General features: G+C 32.0%; 3 non-coding genes across 3 annotated transcripts; all 3 read right to left on the bottom strand.

The window, feature by feature from the left end:
* Positions 1–14,768: 14,768 nt before the first annotated feature.
* Positions 14,769–14,848, bottom strand: LOC128285876 (small nucleolar RNA R38). Its single transcript, XR_008276423.1, has one exon. It is a non-coding gene; the product is annotated as a small nucleolar RNA R38 (small nucleolar RNA).
* Positions 14,849–14,908: 60 nt separating this feature from the next.
* Positions 14,909–15,001, bottom strand: LOC128285886 (small nucleolar RNA snoR20a). The gene has a single exon (XR_008276433.1). It is a non-coding gene; the product is annotated as a small nucleolar RNA snoR20a (small nucleolar RNA).
* A 57-nt stretch (positions 15,002–15,058) lies between these two features.
* LOC128285883 (small nucleolar RNA snoR64a) lies at positions 15,059–15,139 on the bottom strand. Its single transcript, XR_008276430.1, has one exon. It is a non-coding gene; the product is annotated as a small nucleolar RNA snoR64a (small nucleolar RNA).
* Positions 15,140–21,750: the final 6,611 nt, after the last annotated feature.

Raw genomic sequence — 21,750 nt, 5'->3', positions numbered from 1 at the left:
TTGACGGATTTTGTTGATCAAAAGTCAAATTGCATTTCTCTTTCTTGGAGGTCCGTTTTATAAGCATGAGTGTCTCTATCATACTGATCATTCTTTTCTTCCAAGGCTTTTAAGAGAGTATCCAATTGTTGTTGACGAGCTCGCAACGCATCTTCTAGATCCCGTACTCTTTCTCTTAAGCTTTGACATCCAGATTGACTGGTTGTCCATTTGGTAGACATAGCTTCGTGTTCAGCGCTTTTCTTTCTTAATTCTATCATAACCCGCGTAGCCTTTTCCTCCTCATTCTCTGCCCTCTTTTTCCAAAATTCCATCCCGCCTTTAGCATTGTTTAATTCTTCTCTCCACTCTGTTGACGACTTATCCAACCCATTATTCTTGATAGTGACTTTTAACTTTTTATTTTTCAGATGAAGGTCCCTTAAGTCATTTCTTACGACTTCAACTTCCTTTTGTACTTTCTCAGTTTTAGACCTTTTGATCTAGATGTTGATCTTCAACTGGTAATTTTCTTCTTGAAGAATACTAATGTCCCGTAACATTTTGACCTTTTCGCGCTTAAATTCCTGTCTTGCTATTTCTAGCTCAGATGGCACTTCTGCCGAGAAAGGATTCTGGACGGTGTAATTTGTCGACGAGATTTGCTGGCTGTTCACCCATTGCTTTCTCCATATGTTGTAATCTTGGGTGAGGGTATCAGCATATAGAATTAATTCTATGTGATGAATTCTCTTCCAAGAATTTGCAGTATCTCGGACCATCTTCATATATCCTTCACCCGCAAAAGCAAACTCTGATTGTGCTAATCCTCCGGTGGCGGGTACGAATTGTCGTGAAGAAAATTACCTTTGGACCATTAACGGAGCATATCCAACTCCTCCCCATAACCCGAGTAGTGGCACCAAATCTTGATCTCCGACCTTGTATAGCAGAACTGACGGGTGTATCCACGGTGCTCTCCAAGTTACGTCCTCGGTGTGAAGATTCTGAAAGACTGAGACCCAGTGTTGTTCGGTGACCTCCCTTGGCTATTCTTTCTTGAGATAAGCTTCTAACGGGGAGAATGTTTTAGAAAACATATGGAACGATGTGCACTCTACTTTCTAGAAGTGGCTCAGAATCCAAACATTGAGTAACTGGGCGCATCTGATAAAACGACCTTCCCCTTTCTTCCTACAGCTACTTAGTGATCTGAAGGTTTCGGCCAGGATAGTTGGGACGGGGTTGATTCCTTGTTTTAATCTTTCGAAGAAATCTACCACCGCAACTTCTATGTGTCCAAGGACCTTCGGGAAGATGATCAAATTGTAAATGGCCAGAGCGAACAGATTTACCCTTTTTAACATGTCGGGATGGTTCAGAATCAAGTCTCGTAAGGAAGACCATGGAATGAAAATGGTTTCATTCTTTTTCTTTATCTGTTTTTCGGCCCACGCGTCAGTCATGTCTGTCAATCTCACTAACTTTTTCTTGAAGGTCATTGGCTTAAGTTCTTTCACATATATCTTATAGGGTTGTACGTTTTTGACACGAAGCAAAGCAGCGTACTCTTTTATAGTCGAGGTCATGTCTTCCTGATTGAAAGTAAAACATTGGTAGGCTGGATCCCAAAATCTGACCATGGCTTGGATCAATTGTTCGTCTACGTTGATAGTAATCAAGTTGGCTATGTCCCCATATCTTTCAATGAAGATACCCCTAGTATCCGAGTCCCACTGATTCCACACCCGAACCAAATTTTCAAGGTTATTCTGGCGAACATTTACAGTTACGTACTCGGGCAAATTGGCAATACATCCCTCCACTAGACTATCCCCTCTTTCTTTCTGAGTTTTTAGAGACCAGTCTCGAACCGCGGCATTCCTCTCGGTTGTTTGTATAATTGACTCTTCCATTAGAAACCCATTTTTTGGCAACCAATCTCTAGTTAACACCTTCCTAATATGATGCCTATAATGCATGATGTAAAATAAGAATAAAAAAAAACAAACTTGGTTAGCACAACACATATGAATAGAGAAAAACTGTGGAAAATCTAATAAATTAAGCTACTTGGTCCAATAGACTCGATTCCCTTGCATAGAAAGCGTAAATGTAAAAGAAACAGAAGGTAAGATGTGTTTTTCCCATGTACTTATTTCAGTGACCAGTAAACGGACGGAGGTTCGGCACGGCTCTAGTTGGATGGCTCGTATGGTTCACTATATGCGATTTTGGTTCTAGATGGGTACTCGAATTGTCTGTACTGTCATCTACTAAGATTAGTACAGAGCCTCGGTCATGGCCCATCATAGGCTTACGAGATCAATTCGAGGGATTACATTTACTTATGCCTATGCGGAGGGACGAGTTAACTCACGAAAGCATAAGTCATATGTAACCCGAAAGTATTCACTAGCCTGTGCGGAGGAACGAGTTAACTGACGAAGGCGTAGCGTTTACTTTCACCAAACAGGGACGGAGCCCAGGTATAGAGCTCATGTTATACAACAAAAATGCATGTGCACGGTGTGTGGGGAGAAACTTGCAAACCTTTCATTTATTTTAAAACTACAAAACTAAAACCATAAAATTTAAAGCTGAAAAACGAAAGATAAAACAAATTAGGAGATATGTATGTATGATTTTTTCGAAAACAAAACTTAAGGATCATGATTAAATATTAATTTGAACAAGGAACTTTGAAAATTTTGACAACACGCGTTTAATTCAACTCGACTCTTAAAAATCGGTCCTCGGCAGAGTCGCCAGCTATAGCGACGTAAAAATTTCTCTTTCGGTCGCTAATTGAGGCGATTATTTGAAAATTTAAAAATTGACTTTCGATTTTATTAAAAAAGGGAGTCGCCACCGATCTTTTTTCTAGGTGTGACCGGACACCTAATAAATCATCCTTTTTTAGAAAAGAAAACTTATTCTTGCACAAAAATGAAGGCGAATTTAGGTCTACGTCAAAAGCCGAGTAACGTTGGGTTCGAAGTCGATTCTGTGAGGAAGGTATTAGCACCTTTGCGACGCCCAAAATTGGTATCTTATTAAACACGTGTTGTCTTGATTTTCAAAAATACGAATTCAATTTGACATTTAAGTGTGATCCGATTGAAGGAAATGAGAAGTTGTAAGTTTTGGTTTTTAGAAGAATATCCCGCTTTTAACACGAGCCGACTAACTTCACCCAACATAGCGATGAAATCAATGACTTAATGTTAAAATCGGTACATTGCCTTATTCTTAAAATTAAAATGTAAAAAGTTTCTAAAATGATAGTAAAAAAATCTAAGAATATTATTGTAAAAATGCGAATAGTGATGTGAATAATATAAAATATTAAAATATCAAAATATTAGAATAATAATAATTAATATTGACAAATAAAAAATAAAATAGAAATAAAAGGTGTACATAATATATATAAATATATTAGAAATAACAATGATGTTTAAAAATAATACTATTAAAAATACTACATAAATATGTACATATATAAAAATAAATACGTGATAATATTAAAATATGTACATAATATAGTGTAAAAATACATACATAATATAATTAAAATATATACATAAGATAACATGTAAAAATATATATATAAATAATATAGTATTAAAGATATATACATAAAATAGTATAATATATATACGTAATATAGAATTTAGAATATACCTAATATATTAAAAGAATATATATAAAATATAATATTAAGAAATATAATAATAACAAAAAAAAAGAGAGGGAGAGAGTGGGTGATTTCCGGCCACAAGGTCGACCACTGATTCGATCAACGGACCACCGCCACGGGCGTCATCGGTGCCACACAGACACGGCAATAGGACCTCAAAAAACTTTTTCGGTAAAAATGGATAAGCTTCCTCCTTTTATTTTTACTTTCGGATAAAATAAACAAAATAAGATTGAAAGAAAAAATGATAAGCAAACAAAGAACTTAAAACGAGAATAGACGAAGAAACCTCTTTTGCTTTGATCTTTGATTAATCTCCAAAAAAACTACTCTCTCCAAAAATTAGCCTTTACAATAACTCTTCTCCTTGATTACTCTCAAAAAACCTCTCAAAAATCCTTTACAATAACTTTCTCCTCCAAAACTTCTTCCTCCCCTAAATACAAAATATGAGAAGGCTTATATAGCCATTTACAAAATATTTTTTATTGTTTATGTCTTCATTTGTAGGTACAAGTGGTGGTGGAGCAAGTATGGCTAGTGGAGTAGGTAGTGGAGCAAGTGTGGCTAGTGGAGTTGGTGGTGGAGCAAGTGTGGCTAATGGAGTTGGTGGTGGCAAAGGCTAGGATTTAGTTGAGAAAAGTTTAGGTTGTGGGCTAGGGTTTTTTATTTTGATTTGGGCTCAGGGTTTGGGCCATTGGGGTTTTGATGTAAATTAGGTTTTGGGTAGTTAAGATTTTGGGTTTTGGGTTTAATTCTGGTAGGTTAGGTAAGGCTAAATTGGGTTTTGATGTAAATGGGTTAAAATTGGCCTACAACACCTGGGGCCTTAAGGGGCGCCATAACATCAAACGCCTTCTTCACTTCTATATCCGTCACCTCGGCACATTACATATCCCAATCAGAATAAGGCAAAAGTGGAAATATCTCCTTATCCAGTAAGCTACCCACAACCATACCTTCAACAAAATATAGCTGTAAGACATAATCACTAGTCTCTGCGTTAAGAGTCTCAATATTGTAACACCAAGAACCATTATCCATTTTAAGGGGATCGATCATATAATTGTGCCTGCAACTCATAATACAATTATGAAAATACTTTGTGTTTCTATCACCACTCACAACCCAATCATACATGGATTTTTTCTTCCACCAACGCTCCTCCAGCTCTAAAATACTCTCTAACTCCTCAAGGTCTAAAATACTCTCTAACTCAGTTCTGAGTTTAAGCTCTAATTTCCTCAAATTTCTAGTACCATTTATCTTCATTGCTCACTACACACCCTTAATTCTTGCACAAATATTCCTTTTGCGCACAAATATTCTCAAAGACCTCTTTATTTTATTTCTTTATTGCATTAACAAAACCATTCACCGTCTCATTGATGTTACCGATATCAATGCAATTAGACTTAACTAACTCTTGAAAAGAATGATGACTAAGCCAACAAGCAAAAAATCTAAAAGGACGATTGCCTCTTTGCTGAGCTTCGCCATCCAAGTGTATAAGCGTTGGACGGTGATCAGATTTAAGGCGGTGGAGGTGTTGAACCTTATGCTTTCGAAATATCGCAAAAAATTTTCACAAAATTACTAATGGGTAATTTTATAATTCCTTTAAATTTTAGGGTTAAATTGTAAATAAGAAATATATCTTTAGAAATTTAATTTAATATTAAGATAATCAGTTTAATGTTAAATTAATAAAATACTATCAAGATAAGTATTAAATTTAATATTATATTATATTAAATTTATTAAAATAATTTTATTTTTGGAATAGTTAATTTGAAATTGAATTATAACAAAATTAAAATATATAAAATTTAAATAAATTGTAATATCTTTTAAAATATGCAAAAAAGCATATATAATTTCTATAAAAAATTCTAAAAATATTAAAAATTTAAAAGAGAATTGGTGCTCAACTTACCTTTTTTGTTAAAAGTAGGCTGATTTCTGAAAAAATTGTAATGTTGAGGGTATCAATCTAAAAAAAAAAAAAGGTTAAAAACTCAAACTCAAAAATTCATAAACGTTAAGGTTATTTTCGACAATTATGTCATATTATAATTGGTGTTACAAACTATAGTATGGGATAATTTTTATTGTAATCACCCTAAAACTTTAAGAGGGTTTTGTTTTTTTCAAAATATTGTGTATTTGGTTAATATATTGTAATTGGTGTTATACAAGATATTGCACCACATGTAATAGATAGCGTAATGGGGTAATGTTATTATTATTATAAAAACCTAAGTAGGACGACTTTTTTATTACAAAACACATAATGCGAGTCATAAAAATTGTGTAATTAGACAATATATTGTAAATTCAAGAAATTGAAAATTGATTCAAACTAAAGTTTTATGGAATACAAATTAAAATATTGGTGATTATTTAAATTGAATTGAATTTTATTTTTACTAATTAAAAAATTATATTTAAAATAATGAAAATAATTTAAAATTTCTACAAAGACAATTATTTTTAAAAAGAATTACTATACAATAGTTATCTATTATTTTTATTTCTTGAAATAATATAATTTTAAAAAAATTTATGAAAAAAGACTTTAAAACTTTATAAAATAATATTCAAAATCCATATAAAATTAAAATCAAATTATTATAAATCATTGAAAAATTTAAAATATTCAACTAAAGACAGAAATGCAAAGATAAAAAGGAGCATAAACAGAGGTCTCCACTTTCCAATGCAGAAATACCGAATCACTGAAATGAAATTCTTGCCTTCCAATCGCTTTCAGCCGTTAATAAGAAAGTGCTTTAAAACCATTAGTCTAAGTCTAAAGGTAAAGAGTGTGGGAAACATAATTATTGTGATTCACTTAACTCTTCTTTTGGAAAATTTCTGCATTTGCACCTTCTTCATTTTCTTTTTTTAGACATTAAGATATTTTAATATTAAAAAAATAAAATTTATGATTATCTTTCTGAATAATATAATCCTTAAAATTTGAATATATCTTTCTGAATAATATAATCCTTAAAATTTGAATATTTTATCTTTCTGAATAATATAATCCTTAAAATTTGAATATTTTTATATATAAATTTAAAACGTAAACCTAATATTTTCGATATTCGAATACCTTTCCACATTCATGCATTCATTTATTTTTCCCTCCTAATAGTGGATGATGACATTCACTTACTCGCTTAGTGGTTGGTGATTAGATGTGAATATTGTGGAATATAGGTTACACTATGTTCAAGCATTCATTCATTGCCAAATCTAGATAATTGCATTGATAAGAAAAGTTTGTCTGGTTTTTACTGAATTGGGTTATAATTTTTTTAAATATTTTAAAATCAATTTCGTACGCAAATAATTTATTTTATTGATTAAAATTATAAAATATTGCAAATATATATTATTTATATTTATATTAATATATTTTTATGTATTTTTTTGTACATTTCAAAAAAAATTCTCTATATTTATTTTAAAGAATTAAGTCTCTCTACTTTTTAATTTTTAAAATTTAGGTCTTTTAGTTAAGATCGTTAAAATTCTTTTGCTAAATTTATTGATGTGACATTTTAAAATAAAAAATAACTAATTTAGTAATCATGAAAAAAAAACAAAAGATCTTGTAATGAACTTAAATTTAACCAAAAATTTGTGACAATATTAACAATGTATGAAGAGTAAAGACTTATAGCACATTTTAGCCTTATTATATTAGGTATATTGTCAAATTTAGCCCTTAATATTTTTTTGTCAATTTAATACTTCATCTTTTTTAAGCAAAGATCAAATCTCTAATCACTTAATTAAAAGACAAAATCAAATCTCTAATCACTTAAGTAAAAGAGGAGATGAATAATTACCACGTCAACCCTTGTAATTATGTTTTTCTTCTCTTCTACCTCTGTCAAATATGTATCCAAGAAATAAATTGTAATTATGATATAAAAATAGTCAAAATGGAGACAACTTATTTCATATTGAAGAAACCTTGCATCATTTTGCGAGCTGTTGTTTGATATAATCCTTAAATGTTTTTGTCCAATCGATCAGTCAATTTTATTTTGATTTTGCTAATTATTATGCAAGGATTAGTAATGATTTATGACAAATTTTCTTTTTAATGTTGCATATCAACGTACCGACCAAGGGCCAAACACAAACATGTCGGATTTGATGGATTGATTGTGTATGAATTATATTTTATCAGGAAATTACAATACTTTACTTGTTATTTAAAACTATAATTATTTTAAATTTATTTATTTATTTATTGATGATGTATTTTTATAAATTTTACTAATTATTTTTATTCCGTATAATGGATGGATTAATTATATATATTAATTACAATATATCATATTTACTTGTAAATTTTTTAAAAGATTTTTCATAAATAAATTTAAATAACCTGTTCTAAAATTTGTATAAAATATTGTATATTTTACATTATTTAAATATTATGTTTTAAAATTGTAAAAATATTATATAAGATAATATAAATATTGTTTAAAATTGAGGTTTTGCCAAGATACATGTAAAAACTTGATGTTGACTTACGATCCTCAAGAGAGCTAGCCCAATCAGTATCGGAAAAATTTGTTAAGGAGACATTTGAAGGCTGAAACACCAGGCCATGAGTTAGTGTACCTCAAATATAACATAGAATTCATTTGATAGTCGTCTAATGAACACCACGTGGACAATGCGTGTATTGACTGACTTTGTTAACAAGAAACGTTGTGTCAAGTCAGGTCTAGTCTGGTCAGACATAGATACTACAAACTATCAACAATCTGCCTATATTTGATACCATCCTCAAGAGGCGAACCAATCAACGAAGTGAGGGTAGGAGATTTTACCATAATTGTATTTACTGGTTTAACATAAGCCATATTAGCGCGCTCCAAGAGTTCTCGAGTATACTTTTGCTAAGACACATGCATACAATCTCTATTTCTATCCACTTCAAGGCCAAGAAAATATTTCAACTCCCTTAAATCCTTTAAAGAGAATTTCTGATCCAAACACCGAATCACATTATCTAACTCGAAGCAGACATCACCTGTCACAATTATATCATCTACATACACAAGAAGAAAAATACAACCAGACAGAGTTTGTTTGAAAAATAATGTTGAATCAGCGTGTGAAACCTGAAAATTCAAACGCTTAACTAAAACATTCCTTAATTTTTCAAACCATGCTCTCGGTGCCTGTTTAAGACCATAGATAGCTTTGTTCAGACTACAAGCTAAAGGCTTCCTATTGACATCCAAGACCTCAAAACCAGGTGCCTATCTCATGTATATATTTTCAGCCAAGCCACCATTTAGAAAAGTATTGTTGACATCAACTTGGTGTAGTTTCCACTTTCTCGACACAACTAGCGCAAGAATAGTTTGAATTGTGTTTGCTTTGACTACTGGATTGACTGTCTCATGATAATCCAATCCAATAGCTTAAGAAAAGCCTTGAGAAACCAGACAAACTTTATTTCAAGCCACACTACCATCTGGGTTCTTCCTGATCTTGAATAACAACTTGCAAGTAACAAGGGATCGATCAACTGGTGTTGGCACTAAATTCCAAGTATTGTTTTTTACTAGAGCCTATAGCCCATCATGAATAACATCCTTCCATTCAGTAATGGCCATAGCTTCATGAATTTCAACCGACTCAATATGTTTAAGTGTAGCAGTGTAAACCTTTGGCTTGTAAATCCCAACTTTACTCAGAGTAATCATAAGATGACTATTACTCTGAGTTCAACCTTGCATAGCTGAAGTGGAGGAAAGAATTATGATCTAAGTATGTTGAATATCATCTAACTTTGGTACAAACAAGTTTGGAACAGTAGAGTCCTGTCGAGGAGACTGCATAGAAAAATCAGAAGAAACAAGTATAGAAACTATAAGGCGAGTACTCACAGGTGAGGGAAACAAAACAACTGGAAGAGTAATAACAGTACTGGAACTTTGGCAAATGGAAAAACCCCTTCATCAAATTGCATGTTAAATATGACTCCTATTTTCGGTCAAATTTGAAAAATAATCTTTTAGTTAAACTCTGTTTACTTGTTTCAATCAAACACTGATTAGTTTAGATTATTTTATTATTATTTGACCTATGAATTTAGCCTATAAATAGGCTCTTTTACAACCTTAGAAAAATACACCCATTAGAGATTAGAACTCATAACACATTTAGAGAATTTTGTGTTTACGTTTTGAGGGTTCTTTATTTTTGGGGTTTAATCTTTATCTCCATCTTTTGTACTCTTCGTTCTTTTTCCATTATAGTAAAATTATCTTTGCTTGTGGTTTTTCCACGTTAAATTTGTGTGTTTAATTTCTTAATTTATTTCGCTATTTTTCTTATTCGTTGCTTAATCAGGTCGATCCTAACAAGTGGTATCAAAGCTAGTTCAATTTTCATAGATTAGCTCATTCAGAGATGGCAACAATAAGGTTTGAAATTGAGAAGTTCGATGGTGAGACAAATTTCAATCTGTGATAAGTTCAGATGATAGAAATTCTAATTCAATTCGGTTTGAAAAAGGTTGTTACCGGGAAAAAGCCTGAGAATCTAAATAAAACAGAATGGGAAGAGCTTGATGAAAAGGCTTTGTCTACAATCTAGTTGTGCCTCGCGAATACGGTATTGTAGGAGGTATTGATGGAGAAGACCTCATCTGCCTTGTGGAAAAGGTTAGAAACTCTTTATGCGACTAAGTCTCTAACTAACCGTTTAGTGTTGAAACAACATCTATTTACGTTTTGCATGAACGAATGTGAGCTTCTTAGAGATCACATCAATCAATTCATTACTCTTTTAAATGATTTAAAGAACGTTGAGGTTCATATTGATGATGAAAATCAAGCTATGCTATTATTGTGCTCTTTACCTCCTTCATACAAGTCTTTCAGGGAGACCCTGATTTATGGCAGAGACAAAATCTCATTCGAAGATGTGAAGAGTCATTTGTTGAGTAGAGAAAAACTCGATAATGAGCTTCATTTGGATAGCAAGACAGATAGGCAAGCTTCCTTTTTGGTAGCATCAAAGAAACGAGACAAAATATGTCGTTATTGTAAAACGTTAGGTCACGTCAAAGCAGATTATTATAAACTTCGAAATAAAATAGTTGCTCAGAGTAACGAGGAAGATGTAGCTGGTGCTAATTTGGTCGATGAAAATGGTAATGATTTCTTGTTAGTGTCAACAAGCGATAACTCCAAGCTTACGTCCGAGTGGATCCTAGATTCAGGATGTTCTTTCCACATGTGTCCCAATAGAGAATGGTTCTCTACATACAGTTTGGTTGAAAGTGGACTTTTGCCCATGGGAAACGATTCATCTAGTAAGGTAATTGGTATTGGTACTGTTAAAATTAAGATACACGATGGGACGATTAGGACACTCTCAAATGTCAGGAATGTACCTGATTTACGAAAGAATATCATCTCCTTGAGTATTTTAGACTTGAAAGGATGCAGAATTAACATCGAGTCGAGCGACATTAAAGTATCTCGTGGAGCTCTCGTTTTGTTAAAAGGTAAAATAATCGACAATCTTTATATTCTGAAAGGTTCTACAGTGACCGGTGAAATCGGACGTCCCTCATCCGTTACGGAGTTGAAGTCAACTCGTTTGGAGCGGAGGCAACTTGGTCATAGGAGGGAAAAAGGTATGACCGTTTCATTGAAGAGAGGTTCTCTTTTGGATGCAGGTTTTAAAAAGTTAGGGCACTGTGTTCGTGAAAATCAGACTAGGGTTAGTTTTGATTTGACAGTGTACAAGTCGAAGGCTAGAAGTCTTCCAGTTTCTAAGCACAAATTCGACTCAGTTAATTTCCTGCATAGTTTAAAATAGGCTCGTGGCGGGCTTTGGCAAAGATGGTGTTGTGGAAATATGAGTCAAGGTGGAGATTTGTTAAATATGACTCCTATTTTCGGTCAAATTTGAAAAATAATCTTTCAGTTACACTCTGTTTACTTGTTTCAATCAAATACTGATTAGTTTAGATTGTTTTATTATTATTTATCCTATGAATTTAGTCTATAAATAGGCTCTTTTACAACCTTAGAAAAATACACACATTTAAAACTCATTTAGAGAATTTTGTGTTTACGTTTTGAGGGTTCTTTATTTTCGGGTTTTTGAGGTTTAGTCTTTATTTCCATCTTTTGTACTCTTCGTTCTTTTGCCATTATAGTAAAATTATCTTTGCCCGTGGTTTTTTATCATCTTTAGAAGGGTTTTCCATGTTAAATTTGTGTGTTCAATTTCTTAATTTATTCCGCTATTTTTCTTATTTATTGCTTAATCGGGTCGATCCACTACAGGAGAACAGACTTTTAACGGCCTTTTTTTGGCCTTTAGCGGCGTTTTCACAAGCGCTGCAAAAAATGCCGCTATAGATGACGCCACAAAATTTTGCGGCGTTTATTTAAAAAAACGCCGCTAAAGACCATGACCTTTACCGGCGCTTTTTTCACAAGCGTTGCTAAAGACCATGACCTTTAGCGGCACTTTCCCCGAAAACGTCGCTAAAGACCATGACCTTTAACGGCGCTTTTCCCACAAACGCCGCTAAAGACCATGACCTTTAGCGGCGCTTTTCCCGCAAACGCCGCTAAAGACCATGACCTTTAGCGGCACTTTTTTTTACAAACGCCGCTATAGAACAAACCTTTAGCGGCACTTTTGTCACAAACGCCGATAAAGAATATAACCTTTAAAAATATATATTTTTATTAAATAATATTTGTTTTCTATATTATATTTTATTTTTGAAACTTTAAACTATATACTTTTAAGGATAAATAAAAAATATTAATTAAATTAAATTTTCTATTAAAATTTTAACTTTAAAACTAAATATAAAAATTGATGAATTTAAATTTAGAATTTAGATATTATGTTTAAATAAATGGGCAATCTACCAACAACAGAGAGATAATACAATTTATGAAAATTTATGTCGATGAGAATTTTTAGATAAATTTTAAGCACATTTACATTTATGGAAAGAAAGAAAAACAAAAAGCTCATACCAAATTCAAAGTAACAAAAATGGAAGAAAATGCCAAAGAATCAAAGGGAATGTCGTCCAATTCAAAGAGACAACACTCGGATGATTCTGGTCCCGGTGAAAATTAGGGTTTCTTCAGCTTTGCCAAGAAGATTACATATGTCTGCTCCAAAAAAGACAGAGCGATGTTAGATACATAAACATCTTACATAAATGTACATGAGATACAGAAGTAAATTAATGATGTTTATTCTAACTTGTCCAATAAGGGGAATATCCAGTTGTGCAAAAGGGAAATGACTTCCACTTCAACACCGCCTCTTCCTATGTTTCCCTTATTGCCTCTTCCTATGTTTCTCTTACTAAGTTGAAGCATAAAAATTAACTCAAAAATTACAACGGTGACTAATACATGCAGACATAGCCGTAAAAGTACCAACATTTCACCCCACCATACCTTCATTCTTCGTTTCTTGGCTCGCTTAGATATGTGATCTTGAGACGACTCTCCGCTTTCTTGATCCCGATCATAACAAAATTGACAATTTTTTTAAAAGATCGTAGTTTGAGAAAAGACCGTAGTTTTCAATTTTTTTTGCCTTGCCTATGAGGATGATAATGAAGTTCAGCTTCATTCACAATGATACAACTTTCATCACCTCTTGTTTTATCTAATGGTGGAACTGTTCCACTTTCTTTCCTACCAACAAGACTCTCGAGCTATCCATGGTCCGATTATTTGATTGTCCTGCAAAGTTCACGACACTAATTATGCCATACAAACTTAGCGTAAATGCAGACAAAGATAAAAAAAAAAACTTGCATATATATATATTACTTGTGTAATAATTTCCCAAGAATTTATATATTTAAAGTGACTCAATGTATACATTTAAAGATGATAATACAATAGATGTAATAATTTATATATTTCTTCTGTAATATTTTATCCTATTCAACATTTTTTCTTTTTGAAATTTTTATTAACAATTATATTAAGATATTGAACACATAGAAAATTTAACACACCAAAAATTTTCCATGAGAAAAAAAACCTAAAATATTAACAAAGTTCAAATACATAACGAAGAATTTAATAGAAGGACACACACCACATATATGCATGTATATATATATATATATATATATATATATATATATATATATTGTTTAATATGCTCTAACCGATGAATAAATGGACAAAATTTAATATTAAAAGAAAAGAAAAGAAGCATGCCTCTTGTGACATTTCGTGCACTATAATAAGTTGTTCATCCAAATGAATTATTTAAATTTCAGATCATAAATACATATTAAAAAGCATAGTAAACTTAAAGTAGAATTGAGTCATTGACAATCCTGTTTTATTGCCTACACCTTAAGCAGCTAACAACTAACAAGTAAAAAATCAAAAGAAAGATCCAAAAGAAAAAAAATGAGATCCAAAAGGTTCACCTGGATATATACTATAATCCATAACATGGGGTGTATCTGTGTATAATGGACAGCCATCTCACAGAAGTGATTTGCAATATCAAAGGCAACAGGATTATAACTTGCATACTCATAATCCTATAAAAGTAGGAAGCCAATCAACATCAAGAGAATTACATAATCATTACTTTGAGAGAAAACAAGTCTCGGACAAAAAAGAATGATCACTTATCGAGTAGCAAATTCAAGATCATATGAAATTTCTATCATCCACAAGATTATTATAAATCAAATTCTGGATGACAAACCCCGACATTCAAAATGTTGAACAAAGCCCTCAGATCTCATAGCTATATCAGGTCATTCGCAGTACTAAAGAACTGGTTTTCATTAAAAGAATTTACCAATCATCAGCTATGAGAAAAAAGAGATGCAAGAATAAGAGAAAAAAAGGATATAGAGAAAGAGAGAATTATAGATAGAAACCAGAGAAGATAGAGTAACAGAAACAGAAGGAGAAAGAAAGAAAGATTGAACAGATGAAGATAGTAAATGCTCTGAAATTCATCTGTCTAAGCACCACATTTAAAAAAATAGAACAAAAACTAAAACTCAGTTGTCTATGTCAGATATCAAGATCTCATCCAAAAAACTCAGGCAGGGATAACTGATTCAAAGATTTCTCATCATAAATAGACAGAACTGAAGTAAAAACTCTTAAATAAGATAATATGGATATTATTTTGTTTTTAAAGAAAGCCTCAGACCGTCCTAGTTCATGAGTTTCTACAAATTCATACAGTACAGATAGAACTGCATTTCAAAAAATCTCAAATAGTTTCATCATTGGCTTCTTTCACAAATTGCAAGAAAAAGATTAAAATCAAAATAAATAAAGAAATAAAGAGGCATCAGATCTTCCTATTCAAATAAACGAAATCATAATACTCGATTTTGAAATTTTTCGAGTATTATTCGATTCGAATGTTCATCATTTGGCCTCCATTTTGATAGAAAATAAGTAGTGCAACGTTTAGTAACAAATGAAGAAAACAAATGAACAATTTATCGGAAAAGAAGCAGGTTGATAATGAAAAAACCTAGAGATCAAACAGATGGCTGAAGAAACTAAGATTCAAAAATTTAAGTAAAAGGATGCCCATGAGAACGAGTGCACGAAGACGCATCTCGAATCAAATCCCAATTCATTATTAGTGCTGTAATAAAAAAGCAACATTCAAAATACCCAGAAGAGAAAGAAACAATGAAAAACGAAGAAAATTAAAAAAAGAGGGGTGACAGCTTACATGACCGTGAGGCTCAATATGCCAAACTCGAGCGGTTTGATCGACGGAATCGGAAGCAAGCTTGGTGCCGGTGCAATTCTAGGCTATCGAATACACCTTTGAGAAAGGATATCAAAATATTCTTCAATTAGGAGAGAAAGAGAAACAGGAAAAAGAATCCAAAAGAAAAAAATCTTACTTTCTTTTTGTGACGGTATAACGGTAGATCCCAACGGCGGCGCAGATGATTGAGGCGGCGTCGATGCTACTGCTGCTTCTTCAGCCATTGCTTCTACTAATTCCAAGTGAAATTTTAGGATTTCTTTGGGGAGGGGAGGAACCGATTTTGGGAAAAAGAAAGAAGGGAAAAAAAAAAGAGATTTTGGGATTTCGGGGGGAAGGGGGAACTGATTTAGGGAAAAAGTTTTAAGGCATTTTGGGTAATAAAACGGCACCGTTTTGTGTAAAATTTTTTGCGGCGTTTTTATTGCTTATCTTTTGTGGCATTTTTTATAAAAACGCCGCAAAAAGTCATTTCCCTTTACACAAAATGGTGCCGTTTTGCTCTGCTAAAAATTTATTATTTTATTTTAATATATATAAACTTTATCATTATCTCTTAAATAATTTAAACTATATTGATAATTTTAATATATTAAAACAAATATTATCTTTTTATAATTATATAAGAAATTAATTAATATATAAATTAAAAAATCAGTCATATACCCAAAAATAACTTTAAAATTATTTTAATTAATAGTATTTTATTTTTTCATTTTTGACATGTGTTTTTCTATATTTTTACTTTTAAAATTTTTCTCAATAAAATCCAAATGTTGCTTCAATTTTTCAATAGTAAATCCTAAACCTAAACCCCAAACTATAAACCTATATCCTAAACCCTAAATATATATATATATATATATATATATATATTACAAGGATAAAAATAATTAAAAAGAATCTTATTACTTACGAACCCAAAAATAATTTGATTTTTGTTATCTTATTAAAATCCTAACTCTTAAACCTTAATAGCCTAACCCTAAAACCATGAACAATACTACGATCCCAACTATAAAACAAAAACCACAAACTCTAAACCAAAACAATAAACATTATATCATAAGCCCTAAACCCTTAAACCATAGACATTAAACCTTAAATCTTAAATCATAAATTCTAAACCCCAAAATAATAAACATTATATCATAACCCCTATCCCCTAAACTCTAAACCATAAAACATAAACCATGAACCCTTAACCCCAACCCTTAAACCATAACTAGATATTTAATTATATGTATACACCTAAATTTTGATAGAGATACATATCAATTATATATGAATTTCGATTTAATGTGTAATTGTAGATGTGAAATTCTAATTGTGGTTTAAATGTATAATTGAAACTTTAATTTTGATTTAATCATACACATTTTAAAAATAAATACATCAATATATTTTTATATTGAATAAATATAAATATTTATGTATGCAATATATAAATATAAAATGATGTTATATCAATAATTGTGTTCATAATTTATGCTTTTAGGATTTAACCTATTGCACACTAAACTATTGTTCACGTATACTTTTGGGATTTAACCCATTTTGATATATATATTTTTAAAATAATAATTTATATTTATCTTATTTAGATTTATATTATAAAAAAAATCCAAGATACACAAGTTAAGTAGTTTACCATATTTACCTCTAAATTTCAAACCCCAAATACTAAACTCTAGGCCCTAAACATTAAACCATAACCCATAAACTAAATTAATTTTTTGCGGCGTCTTTCCAAAAGTGCCACTATTATTGTTCAGTTTTTAGCGGCGTTTGGGCCAAAAACGCCACTATTGCTCAGTTTTTAGTGGCGTTTGGATCAAAAACGCCGCTATTGCTCAGTTTTTTGCGGCGTTTTATTGCAAACGCCGCTAATGTATAATATTTGCGGTGTTTTTTGTTCAAACGCCACTAAAAACGCCGCTAAAGCTCTATTTTCCTGTAGTGATCCTAACATTGTACATGTCGAGAAATGTACACTCGAGCAGTCTAACCCAAACATTTATAACCTTTGTGATTTGGCGCATAGCCCAGAAATATGCAAGGCATGGACCTATACTATAACTTGTGATGGTTTATGGTCTTAGCAATGGATAGCATAAGCACCCAAACACACGAAACATCTTATAATCAAGCTTCTGACCAAGAAGAATTTTACTCGGAGATATTCTACCTAACACCTTTTTACGAAGCAAATTCTTGAGATACACTGTAGAGTAAAAGACATTAGTCTAATAAGGCAAAGGTAATGATGCACGAGAAGCATAATTAAGCCAGTGTCCACAATCTTTAAGCCAGGCCTTTCTACCATCCCATTTTGCTCAAATGTTTATAGATAAGTGAGTCTTGAATTATACCGCAACCCTTGAGATACAGATCAAAGTTGCAAAACTAACCTCCCCATATGTCTAAAGTTGTTTGATCTTGACACCTAGATGAAGTTCAACATGAGTTTTGAAAGCCAAAAACATTTGCAACACATCAAATTTATTACGAGAAAATGTATCCATGTGTGTCTTAAAAACACATCCACAAACGAAATGTAATACTGACAACCAGAAGAGTAATAAGGAGTAGGACCTCATAAATCAGCAACAACTAGTTCAAGAGGAGTAGAATATACTGAATTAGTAGTAAATGGCAGTTTATGACTTTTACCAAGAACACAAACATTACACAGGGAATGCGACTTATTTTTAAAAATTTTAACATTACAAGAAATCAAAACTTGTTTTACAACAGCAAAAGATGGATGACCAAGCCATTGGTGCCATCGATTAAACCTGCAATATGAATCAGAGTTTTGACATGCCTCATCAGCAGTTGTATTTTTCAACAGTCAACATTGTTAAAGTATACCCAAAGATTAATCATGAGATGGTTGTAATTACATACTCGTTTTACCTTGTTTACTAATATAAGGCAATGTCATTATTATTTCAATTTATTTTTCTGTATATATAAATAAACTGATCAATAATAACGTCTTAAGAATAATAATGCATTGAGACTAATGTGTAGTTGATTGATAACAAAGTGTTGTCATTGACATAGGGATGTCAAAATCAATACATGAGTATGTGTTAGAGAACAACATACTGGACTGACTCACCATGAGTATTTTTCTTGGATTATTATGTAATAGTCATAAACATTACTCATAATGATAATTATGTATATGATCCTCAGACTTGAGATCATTATTGTCCCAACATCGTGAGTTGTATATTTTGATATAGTCAAACATCTACCGTAACAGGTTGAATTATAAAGACTAACGTTAGATATACCACAATCCATGTAGTGGGATATGATTAATCAAGATAGGATTTATCCCTCCTATATAACAGGAGTAATATCTTGGGCCACTTGATGAAGTAAGATTAAACATGCATGACCATGCTCAAATAAGTTAATATGAGATATCTCACTTATTTATTTATTGTAGTCTACTCAGAACATCAAGAAATATGAGATTGAACTGTACAAGTGCGACTAAACCATGACTTGTGTCCAATTTAAATATAAAGGATAAAAAGATATAATACATGAAATGTTTATCACAGAAATGTTATGTTGAATCACTACTTCTTATAACTTGGGTAGCAATAATGCATTGCTAGATGCCACTCATTTTTTGTAACATTAGAAATGTTATAGTATTACTACCAATGTTACAATAACCTACAAGGTCACACCCTATGGTTAAAGTGAACAAACTTTACGCAAATAGAATGGGTGTATGTCTTTCTACATACAACTATGGCGAATGAGTATCACGTGGCGGACAGTACTGCCCATGGCACAGCTTCACCTGGAGAATAATATCACCTAACAGACAGTGTTACGTAGCGGATACGATTCGTAACTAGCGGATACAATTCGTAACTAGCGGATACAATTTACACCTTCTTTCCAGAGTTAATATTTATAGAAGTTAGTATTCTTTTAGAAATAATATAATTTCAATATCTTCCATGATTTTCTCTAAAAAAGTAAAAGGGAATTATTTTTTATTTAATATACATGATATTATTAAAAGGAATATCATCCTGGATTATAAAGGTGTGAGTAAGAAAGATCAAAACTAGGTCTAGCAACCAAAAAGGTTTTAAATACTCTCTGAAAAAGTTCAAAAGAATTTTCTTTTTCATGCTTAATCGAGTGGACTACGTAGAGGCTGAGACATTTTTGTTACAGCTTGGATTGGCATCAATCAAAGGTATCAAACCATCAGAGTTATTCGTCGTTTTTTAGTTTGAAAAAGGTATATCTTCAATCCTATTTCAACTTGACTCATTCCCCGTACATGGATCCGTGGTTAACGATTGTTGAAATAATTTTTTTGCAGTGCCACGGGGTGTACCACTGATCTTACAAATGCATGCTCAAAAGCAATAAACGAAAGCTGATACAACCCATTTACCTCAGTACTGCGAAGCGGTATCCAACGTGTTTCTAAATCCTTTATAAAGTAAGAATTTGGATAAAATTCAAAAAACATACTGTTATCCTTAGCAAACTTTGAAACAAATAGAAAGTTTTTGTGGATGTCAAGAACATATAATAAGTCTTTAAGCAACAACGGATTAGAGCCATTTGATAAAATAGACTCACCAATACAAGAAACAGGTATGGATTGACCATTACCGACAACAACCTTACCTGACCCATTATACAATCAAAATTAGTGAACTTAGTAGGGTAATTCGTCATGTGTGTTGTAGTTCTATTGTTAAGGGTACCACGCCGGGTCAGAAACAATAAAAGGAATGGCTACTATTGAAGGAACATAAGCAACAATTGTCGATAATGTGTGCGATGTACCTACAAACCCTAAAGAATTCTCAGACAGGCCAGGATAAATAGGACCAGAATAGATAAGACTTGAACCCGGACCAGAGCAACAAACATGAGGTCCAAAATTGTGACCACTAGATAATCCAACATCACAACCAGAATAATGCAAAATAGGCCTAGAATTATGACATCCATATGACCCACTATCAACATAACAAATGTAAGCTGAAACAAACCTACAACGCTTTTACATTGCTGGCCCACTATACAACGAGCCCAAATGTCCAAACCTAGATGAGTTCGAGTCGTTATTATAGAAACGACATGGTCATACTCCAAAAGAAGGCCATTAAGAATGGCCGATTGATACTCCTCTAGATAGATATGCTGACCACACCTAACCAGTGAATCGCAAATGTATTTAATTTTAGCCAAATAAGCCGATATCGAAAGCTCATTCTTCTTAAAATTATGAAGCAAAGAACAATAATTCATGGCTTTGGTAGTGGACTAAGTTCCAAAAATCTGCATGAGAGCACACCAAAATTCGAACGCAGATGACGAACTCCCAATCAACTGATTATGCAGTGAAGCACTTACAGTGGAAAGAAGCCAAACACACAACGTCGAATTTTGTTGTTCATACTATGCATACACCGAATTTTCAACAGTAAGACCATCAGCTCTAAACAAACTCTGTGTGGTTGTATTTTTCTTCTTGTGTATATAGATGATTTAATCGTGACAGATGATGTCTGCTCCAACAATTTCTTGTGACGGTATATAAATCATTTCATCAATGAAAGAATGTAATCTGTGAGTCTTGGTTACCAATAAAACATGCTAGTTCCAAGCCAAGAAATTACTATCATCGACTAGCACTGCTACTTTCTGTGAGGCAAAAGCAAATGGATTGAAAAATTTTCCAGTTGTTGATTCTGTCAAGATTGTAGTATCCATAGCTAACATAGTAATTAGAAGCAAGAAAAAAAACCTGCTCTAATACCATATTAGAAATATAAAAGATGAGAAAATTCATTAATTTAACTTAACAATTACAATCAAACCTTTAATACTTATACACCAGAAATGAATCACTAACAGAGTAGAAAACTACCCTTTAACTACTTAACTAACAATGAACCGCTCTTAACTAATTCAAGTTATTTAGTTACTTCTAATATTTACTAATGAAGGACATATATATTTTCATCTTCAACAAAATGTGATTTAAAATTTATAATTAAGATTTTTTCTAATTTTTAAATCAAAAGTACATATATTTACTAAATTTAGTTATGAGTAAAATGAAGTTAAATGGCACAAAATATTTTTCACTAAGAAATAAATAATGATTACTCTTTAATTCTAGAAAATATTGTACATAAGAGCATTCTTTCAATTTTTCATTAAATTATAGAAACTACAAAATATAT

The sequence above is a fragment of the Gossypium arboreum genome, chromosome 12 (genome assembly GCF_025698485.1).
Source record: "Gossypium arboreum isolate Shixiya-1 chromosome 12, ASM2569848v2, whole genome shotgun sequence".
In the NCBI taxonomy this organism is placed as follows: Eukaryota; Viridiplantae; Streptophyta; class Magnoliopsida; order Malvales; family Malvaceae; genus Gossypium; species Gossypium arboreum.
This window is presented reverse-complemented; position numbering and strand designations above follow the sequence as displayed.